At 44.7% G+C, this 7,937-nt stretch overlaps 1 long non-coding RNA gene across 1 annotated transcript; it reads right to left on the bottom strand.

Moving 5' to 3' along the window:
• Window positions 1-1,896: 1,896 nt before the first annotated feature.
• On the bottom strand, window positions 1,897-3,708 carry 1700054K19Rik (RIKEN cDNA 1700054K19 gene). Its single transcript, NR_027865.1, has 3 exons — window positions 3,652-3,708; window positions 2,834-2,898; window positions 1,897-2,226 (listed from the first exon to the last, which is right to left on the bottom strand). It is a non-coding gene; the product is annotated as an RIKEN cDNA 1700054K19 gene (long non-coding RNA).
• Between the last annotated feature and the right edge of the window lie 4,229 nt (window positions 3,709-7,937).

Genomic DNA, 7,937 nt, shown 5'->3' with positions numbered 1-7,937 from the left:
CTCTTGTGGAAAGCTTTGTGACTTCTCTGGGTGTTGGTAGTGGGACCATCTATTGCCTCTGGAGTCATCATCTCTTGAGGAGACACAGTCCATATTTCTCCATGTTTCATATGCGTGTAGCTCTTCCTCTCCAAAAAAGGAATTGTTCTTATTTTTTTTTCTGGGTCTTGGAGAGTTTCCATTCTGTTTTTCCTGGAAAGCTATCTACAACCCTGGAGTTGTTCCACTCCTGGGGATGTGTAGCAGAGACCAGTGTTGATGTTGGTGATGGCTCTATCAGAGTGTTTGAAGCCTAAACAATGAGTCCCCACATCCATCGCAGCACACTGCTGAGGTGTCCCCTTCACTTGACTATGATATGTAGCTTTCTAGCATCTCATGGGGCTTGCAGTCCATCCAAACAGAAGAAGTAGCCTGACAGTCTTCAGGAAAACATCAAATCTTTCTGTTGGAATCACTAGGAGACATTCTAGTTCATTGAAAATGGTCTTTGAAAACGTTTCATTTAGAAAAAAATTTAAAAGAATGTCTATGTATGAAACTAAGAATCTTACAGTGTGTTTTTTCTACCTGGCTGCTAGGAAGAGCTTAGGTACGTTTGTTGCTACTCATAGATTCTGGGTTCTCTATTCCACTGTATATCTTATTTCTTAATTCCTTTTCCTTGTGAGAATTCATTAATGCAGCATTTATTTTATTAGCAACATTATGATCTTTTTAAAATACAAGCTATTTCAGAGCTCTTTTCGGGAGGTATAGAGCACAGATTATTGATACTAGTTAGCCTGTTGTTGCTCCTGCCAAGACAGCGCTATCCACCAGCTCTCTTAGATATTCTTCAGCTGATTCTACTTCCCTCCTTCCACCTCCTTGAGCATAGCAATTGGACCAGCCTCAGCCCCAGCCCCAGCCCCAGCCCCAGCCCCAGCCCCAGCCCCAGCCCCAGCCCCAGCCCTAGCCCCAGGCACAGGGCAGGCACTCACTTACCACTTGATTATGCTTGCTAAGTTTGTTCATACTTGGTCCTCTGGATTAGAAATGGTCATGAACTAAGATACTTGGTTCATTTTAGAATAAGGGAAGGAGCAACTGAAGCAGGGATCCTAAATTGGTAGCCTGGGCAAGGGTTGTCACGGTCACGGCTGTGTTGTATTTCTGTTTTGTTTGGCTGACCTAGTACTTCAAGAGGTGACATAGCAAGTCAGGGGGGACAATTGGTTACAAACCAAGTAGCTAAGCTTTGCCATTGTTTTCTCTTTCAGGTTCACTCCCCCTTACCCCCTCATTCTTCGAGTTAGAGACACTTGGCTATTTGGTTATTTGCCCATTCCATCAGAAGGCAATGCACGCTTAAAAAAAGAAACACATTTCCCAATTATAGGAAACACCAAATACTACAGTCATTCCAGGTCTCTAAAGGGAAGTGCTTATTTTAGTTATTTCTTGCTTACTTGGATGGGAGAATTTTAATAGGAAATTGTCCAATTAAACAATCCAAAGCCAGTCTCAAAGTTTACCAGAGTGCCTTGAACTCTGCCGATGCACAGCATTCTGACTTTTGAAAAGAGTCTTAAGTTATGTGTCTGCACATGAGTCTGGGGAGTGGTTGTGTGTTTGTGTGTGCCTGTGTGGACGCAACTGCAATTGCCACTAGAAAAGGGCAGCAGAACACCTGGAACTGGAATTACAGATGGTTGTGAGCTGCCATGTGGGTGCTGGGAACCGGACCCTATTCTTTTGCCAGACCAAGTATTGATAATCACTGAGTGATCTCTCCTTCCCCGATGAGTGAACTCTAATAAATGATAATTATCTAGGTGTAAACCTGTCAGTCATTGGGGTTCCTCTAGCGAGAAGTCACTGCTCTAGTCTGGCAAGGTCATGAGCAAGCTGTCCTTTGTTCTTGGAAAGTTTATTATTATCCTATTCCATAGGTATCAAAATATGTCCTCCTGACCTCTGTAAGAATGATAATTACACCAGGCTGTAAATGTGTGTACCACAAGAGGAAGTACAGTTCACCAGGCCAACTGCTCTCCACTCTTAGTGTGTCTAGCAATCACCTTTGTGGCTTGTTCTCCTTGCCATTTCTGAGTCCAGTGGCTACCACTCTTCAGATGAGGTAATGCCTGCATCTTGCATACCTAGCCTCCATGGAGAGAGTCTGACACAGATAGTCCCAGAATTAGTTTAAGAAATGCAGAAGGCAGGCTTGATCTCAGTTATCTGGAAAGAAGGTTGAGACAGGAAGGTGGTAAGTTCAAGGCCTACCCGGGCAACTTAGTGAGACTTTATCTCAAAAAATCAAGAACCCAACCCAACCAACCAGCCAAAAACAAACAAACAAACAAACAAACAAACAAACAACAAGTGGATAAAGCACCCAAGATTTAAAAAAAGCAGGAATGATTCAGAGAATTGAGTTCTTGAAAGTCTGGGCATAGATATCTTCTGAAAATGACACTGAAGATGTAGGTGCCTGGCCTCTGTCCCCTGATGATCTGATTGAGCCGATTTAGAACTAGGCCCAGGAACCTGCTTTTGTATTAGTCACCTCAGGCTAGGGGTCAGGAGGACATATTTTGATACCTATGGCATTGGATATTAAACTTTCCAAGAACAAAGGACACCTTGCCAGACTAGAGCAGTGACTTCTGGCTAGAGGAACCCCAGTGACTGGCATGTCTATACCTAGACTGTCAATTCTATAGGCAGAGGACGCAGAAGATGTGGCTTAAGGGGGGGGAGTGGTTTATCAGCTGGTAGTTTAACCAGTCATCTGTGCTGGGGAAGTCAGGGTAGCTTTGATTTTCTTCATGAGATGTAGTATTACCTGAAATGAGAGCGCATGGGCAGACAGCATGACTCAGCTTGAAGCTGCAGATTCAATTCCAAGCACTGTGAAAAATAGGTTAAGAGCAGTTAAGAGCAATGAATAGTAAGCAAGATGGTGTTCTATACTTGTGTGCAGAAGGGAAGTACTGCACATGTGGGTTTACTGCAGTAGAAAGTGAAAGTAATGTTCACCGAGCACCTACTGTATATCGGATCATATTAATTTCATTCCTTAGCTGTTAAATGCTCACATTGACCCTGTGATGTATACAAGATGGGTTTATTAAAAGATGATATATATATCATATATATCATATATATATATATACATATATATATGAATTTACACATATGAGTATTTTACCTACATGTATAAACTTGCATCATGTATATGCAGTACTCCATTGAGACCAGAAGAGGGCATCAAATACCCTGGAACTAGAGTTAAAGACTGCTGGGAACTGCCAGTGGGTGCTGGGAGCTGAACCTGGGCTCTCTCAAGGGCATCCAACGCTGGTGAAGGTAAGTAAACTGAACAGAAAGGTACCGACTTCCTGTTTCTTTGTCAGAATGACTTAATGTCTCTTCAGGTACCAGTGCCTACAAGGTTACATACTATGAGAGCACAAGTATAATACAGTCCTCCCCCTACATCTTACGATGGCTCTCTCTCCCATTGGGCAATGCCCTGGTAATATGGGATCCAAGCGTTGCACTTTCCCAGCGTAACACTCCCCCTGGAGCCAGGCCAGTGCAGCTCCCAGATGACAAACTGTTTGCTCTGTGTCTCTGGTATGCGCCTGGTGTAATATTTACCAACTGGTCGGCTCTGTGGACAGAGCAAGCCCTGAGACTGTCTGTGTTTGCTCCACTGTGCTTCCTGGCTGGGACCATTTCCATGGTAACAGCCCTTCCTGTCAGCCGGCTTGAAGGAAGGCACAAAGGACCACACTGTTGGGAATTGCTGCCTGTGGGCCCATGGGCTTCAGTTTTTCTCTTGGCTCTTTAACAAGAGGAGCAAAGCCTTCTCCTGAGCACTTCCTCTTTACTTTCCTGTGCCCTGAAAGTGATCTTTCTGGCTTTGTGTTTTACATCCTGCAGGAAGGCTAGGTTCTGTGATTAACTGGTGGTGAGGAGGGCGGGGGTAGGGGGTAGAGAAGTAGGGATGAGCCACAGAGGGATGTAATGGGATCCCGTGGTTTGGTTTTGTTGGATTTTGTTCACTGTGCAGCAATGCAAGTTTGACCTGCTGGATGTTTTTCTCTTCTGAAGAGCTCACTCACCTTCCTGCCCTGTTTCTGATTTAGAAAGTTCCACTGGCTTGAAATATCCTTCCTTAACCCCAGCTCCCTCTTCCTAAACCCTCCTCTGGGCAGAAAGTCTGGTGTCTCTCTTATCCCAGGCTAAGCCTTCATCCCTTTATGGTCTCACTGGATGCTCCCCCAACCCCTGCCACCAATAGGCCCAGTGTGGCCTGTGGAGACCAAATACCAGCCATCAACTGGTAGCCACTTTCACATAGTAAAAACAAACAGGTGACATTAATTTTAACAGTATATTTTATTGAGCTAAATATATCCCAAATATTATCATCTCTACAGGCAAACAATATAAAAATATTTAACTTTCTCTCTTCCCACTGAGTCTCCAAAATCTGGAAGGCGTTTTACACTTGGCACACATCTTGGTCTAGACTAGCCACATCGCCTAATGGCTCCTGGCACTGGGGCTAGCCTGCCCTTCAATACCTTTCTAACCTCTCCTGATGTCGCAGTTTCCCAGAGCACTAGGATCCCCAAATCCTGTGGGATTTCCATATCCCTGTGCCCAGGTCTCAGCTGTCACCATTCTGGTTGCTCGGCAGTCATTTCTCTAAGTGGCCTTGAATTAATCTTTTAAATGCCATGATGTGACTTTTCATGTCACTTCTCCTGGACTCTCTTCTGCACTCCGCCAGCTATCTCTGGGATGGAGCTCAAGTCTGTATCATAAGGTCTTCTCTGTTACAGGAGCAGGGTCAGAACAAGCATTGGCCTCACATCCTGGCCATTTTGGGGTCTCCCCAAGAGTGTTTGCCTGCACGAGTGAGGATACTAGAGGTAGGATCCTGCTGTCACTTTACACCACTGCTGTTCTTCCTCTCCCTGCACCTCAGTGGGCAAGTGTGGCCCTAGCTAGACATTCCATGTCTTTCCGTGTTTTCTTTGTACCCTCATTTTTGCTTACTTCCTGGATCAGACAAAACACACAGAACATATCATACAGAGCATAGATGACTGACCAAGGCAAGTATTCCACCCAAGTCTAGTGCAGTGAAACGGTGGGTTTATTGTGGTTACTTCAGGAACAAGGGTGCGTTACTTCCATGAATGATGAAGACAGCAGTTAAGGACTCCAAAAAGCTGCATCCTTAAAGGTCCCTTCCCAACTTGGAGGCAGCTCCATGGAAGATAGGAGAGTCTCCTCTGCCCCAGTAATCATTTACAGCCTGTATATTCTTGGGAAGTGGGGGCAGTCTTGTAAATCTCAGAATTTTCCGAATTTCCCAAGTCCTGAGTTTGATGAGTTGCCTTTATTTTAAACCACATTCAGTTTTATTTTGTGTGTCACCTGCTTGTCTTTATTTGGACCATGGGTAGGCAGTGCCTACTGGTGGCCAGAAGAGGACACCAGAATCCCAGAGACTGGAGTTACTGACAGTGTGAGCAGGCGTGTCGGTCCTGGGAACTGAACCCAGGTCCTTTGCAAGAGCAGTCAGTGCTCTGAACCGATAAGCCATCTCTCCAGCCCATGTTCATCATCATCTTGAGCCTTGCAAGCTGCATTAGGTCATCACGTCTCATGGGCCTCCCCCATCACCCTCTAGGCAGAAATGTTTCAATTTAGAAGAGATAACTACACCACAGAGTCATGCTATCCAGTGGGAAATGACATTGAAAGATAAAACCCACTGATGAAAACTACAGGTACAACTCCTCCAATAGAGCGATGCAAGTAAGAGTAATCAATGACGATCCGAAGTTTACCCATGGAATCTGAAATGACTCCTTTAATGAGATGTCTGTGCTCCCAAGTCCATTGGTGCACTGGTCTCACAAAGGCAAGAAATGGGAGCAGCAGAGGTATTCACTTGGCACACAATGGGCAGAGCAAATGTGCCACACCTGCATGATGGATTACTGCCTAACCTTGGAAAGAAGGGAGTTCAGTCATTCGTTGAGAATATTAAAGTAACTGGGCAACATCACGCCAGTGATATGAGTCAGGCACAGTAGACACAGTGTGTTCTCACTTCTGTCTGGAATTTAAAGCAACTCAACTTAGAAGCAGAGGGTAGAGTAGTGGCTGCAGAAGTCGGGGTCCTAAGAAGATGGCAGGGGCCGGGCGGGGGGTGGGGGGGGGGGTAACAGTCAAAAAGACTCTTGGGAATGAAGAGATGGCTCAGTGGTTAAGAGCACTTGCTGCTCTTGCAGAGGACCCGAGTTCATTTCCCAGTACCCACATAGCAGTTCACTACAGTTCTAGGGAATCCCCTGTTAATATCTTTTGCTTCTTGGGGAAGTAGCATTTTTCCTCCACTAGCTGTTAGAATCTGCTCTTGTAAAATTGATGGTTAGGATAATGGGATGTAGGGATGAAAAGAGATGCTTGTATTTGTTATGGTGACTTGTGGGCTTGGTGGCCCAGTGGCTTTCAGTCATATCTCTGGGATATGTGTCATGATGTAGGTGCGAGTAATATGGACTCAATCCAAGGTTGGCCACTTTCTACCTGCATGGCACTGAGCAAGAAACAGTCTTTCACATCTCTGGATTAGCTGTAAAGCTGGGGTAGCAATTGTGCCGTCCTAGGGAGATACTGAAGATACAGGTGCTTGTATACCAGAGTTGCATTTGAACAGCCAACCCCGTGACTGGAACCCATCATCTCCTAAGTGCTTCTTTTTGATATCCTTTTTTAGCATTAAATACAAAATACTTTTGATTTAGTGACATCCAAACAGCCATCTCTGCTTGGGCTAGAGTCACTTGTACGTACCGTAGTTTAAAGACTCTTCCAGAGCTCAGTACAGAAATTCTTTAGCATCAAGGTTAACCTGGCCTGCTCTCTTGGAATACAGCATGGTTTGTGTTTGGTGCCATCTAGTGGTTATATGAGATAGTGGATGACAAAGCCCCAGTTCTGTTTCTGTCTCCTTTCCTCTACCCCGTCCCAGGTACCGTCTTCTGAATTTGAACAGCCACCACACGACTGGAGCCCACCATATCCTAACTGATTCTTATTAATGTCCTCTTTTAGCATTAAATACAAAAGAGCCATAAATGAGGGAAAACATGACCACTCCTTTCCTGAATTTACAGATAGGTAATAATTTTTAGAGATTGGTAAGAATTTTTCAAATTTTAACACAGGCAACTGAATATGTGACCAACTAACATAATGGATGTCATTCTGTGACTAATTTCAGAGCATTTTGCAAGATAGACAGCCACATAATTGAACCAAAACAATGGTGGAGTGTGTGTGTGTATGTGTGTTATATGTATATGTATGTGTGTGGTGTATGTGTATATGTAGTGTGTGTGTGTGTATGTTTACCAGATGTCAGCATCAGGAATTGCCCCCTTGGGAGCCATCATCTTACATTTTTGAGATGGTGTTTCTCATTGGCTCAGAGCTCTCCAAGCAAGCCAGACTGGCTTAGGTGAGGAGGTTCCTGTGTGAAACAGACGCTTTGTAAGGGAACAAAATGGCCGATTCCAAACAGACTGTTCCTTCCCGAAGCTGACACTGATTGAAGACTTACACTGTGCCAGCCATCAAACATGGCTCCCCTCTGCTCAGAAGAGTTCTCACAGGTTGTTCAACCTGCAGGATTGCCCTTAACATGCTTGAAGGATGGCAGTTGGGATTCCTTGTCGTGGTTTGTTTGGCCTTGAATCCAGATATGCCTTGATTTTGATCTTGGCAAAATGGCAAATGTCCTGTAAAATGTCCACAGGCTTGGGTCTCTTCCTAATGTCTACTGCATAGGACTCTTAGATCATCACAGCACCGATCAATCAGTGCTATCAATAACATCGAGGGCTCTGCTCAGGATG

This window comes from Mus musculus, chromosome 6, assembly GCF_000001635.26.
Source record: "Mus musculus strain C57BL/6J chromosome 6, GRCm38.p6 C57BL/6J".
In the NCBI taxonomy this organism is placed as follows: domain Eukaryota; kingdom Metazoa; phylum Chordata; class Mammalia; order Rodentia; family Muridae; genus Mus; species Mus musculus.
The sequence above is the reverse complement of the archived record's forward strand: the minus strand, read 5'-3'. Positions and strand labels throughout refer to the sequence as shown.